The sequence below is a fragment of the Octopus bimaculoides genome, chromosome 16 (assembly GCF_046866305.1).
Source record: "Octopus bimaculoides isolate indiv1 chromosome 16, ASM4686630v1, whole genome shotgun sequence".
Taxonomy (NCBI): Eukaryota; Metazoa; Mollusca; class Cephalopoda; order Octopoda; family Octopodidae; genus Octopus; species Octopus bimaculoides.
This window is the reverse complement of record NC_142943.1, coordinates 51,503,658-51,505,724: the sequence shown is the minus strand read 5'-3', so window position 1 is coordinate 51,505,724 and position 2,067 is coordinate 51,503,658.

Genomic DNA, 2,067 nt, shown 5'->3' with positions numbered 1-2,067 from the left:
ATTATTATTATTATTATCATTATTATTATTATTATTATCATTATTATTATTATTATCGTTATTATTATTATTATTATCATTATTATTATTATTATCGTTATTATTATTATTATTATTGTTCAGTAGTTTTATTTTTATAACGTGCTTTCACTTCACTACCGAGCGCAGCTCTGTGCGCCTTGGGTATGTGCTGTGGTTTGCTGTGGTGCTTTTATGTTTACTGTATTGAAAGTGTTTTGCGTAGAATGTGTGCAGTACCCAGTAGTGCAATTTTCTGTATGTTACATATATTTGTAAGTCCTGGTATTTTTGTTATGTATTTGTCTGAGTATTTTTTAATTATACCTAAGGCACCTACTATGATAGGAATTGTTTCTGTTTTTAGACTCCACATTCGAGTTATCTCTATTTCCAGGTCTTTGTATTTTGAAAGTTTTTCCATTTCTTTTCGAGAAACGTTGTCATCTGCTGGTATTGATACATCAATTAGAAAGCATTTTTTTCCTTCATGATCTTTGACAACTATATCTGGTCTATTTGCCTTAATTTCTCTATCTGTGTGTATTGGCATATCCCAGAGTATGGTTGCTTTCTCGTTTTCTGTGACCTTTTCTGGCGTGTGTTTATACCATTATTATTATTATTATTATTATTATTATCATCATTGTTATTATTATTATTATTATTATTATTATTATTATTATTATTATTATTATTATTATTATTATTATTATTATTATTATTATTATTATTATTATTATTATTTCATGAAAACTCTCAGCTTATTTTGCCGGTTATGATGGAAAGTGTCAGCTGTCCACAGCCAGCAGACTAAGGTGACACTTATTTACAGATCATGCTTCAAGAACTCTGCGGTAAACTCTTGCAGTTCCAAGCAATGACGATTTTTGTAGGTGCTTTATCAAGTTTATCGAATTAAGACAATCAGAAGCGGCACCTACCCAAAGATGACAACAAGGTTCAATGCGTGGTCGAATGGTGACCTTACAGCGATACATGATACTCTCAAACGTAACAAAGACTGCACTTCAACGGAAAATGGTAACAGGGTCTCGTTCAGGGACAATCATCTTAGTCAATTATACGCTTTAGAAGCTGAGTTAAGATCCGGCCTACGACGTATGACAGATCGAAGCCTAAGCGGTAATAAACTTCTTCCACGAGCATACGAAGAATCTATATGCAGTTTTAAGACCTACTAAAGATTACAGCTGGGCATCTTTTTGAAACATTATATTGGCTTTAAAAAAAAGACGTCCCATTACAGCAGCCCCACCACTACCAATTAAGCATAAATAAAGACAATTTCACGAGATAATCACAGGTTTGCTAGATCCGTGTTGACTTAAGACTGAACAAGGACAAAAACAAGAAGAAAAACAATTTCTTGAAGCAAGAAATAAAATTTTCAAAAGAATTCTATTATGAAACAATCTACCGAAATGCAATATTGTGATTAAAAATTGGAAGAAATTACTACTTACTTGATTGATATTATCAAATATGAAATTTATTTATACCTCAACATTTTCATTCGATATCTGCTTAATGAAAAATCTAATAAATTTATGAAATATGTGTCAGACTGTCTGAGCTTTGTTCGTTTGATTATCTACTCTTTCGTTTTATATTTATGAGCCGTATTTTGTCTACGAAGAAATGCATCTGTTACTGGTTATCAACCACACACACGCACACACATGTATATATATATATACACATACATATATATGCATATATGTCTATCTATCTATCTATCTATCTATCTATCTATCTATCTATCTATCTATCTATCTATATATATATATATATATATATATATATATATATATATATATATATATATATATATATATATATATATATATATATATATATATATATATATATATATATATATATATATATATATATATATATATATATATATATATATATATATATATAGATATATAGATATATATATATATATATATATATATATATATATATATATATATATGTATGTATATATACACACACACACACACACATATGTTTGTTGTT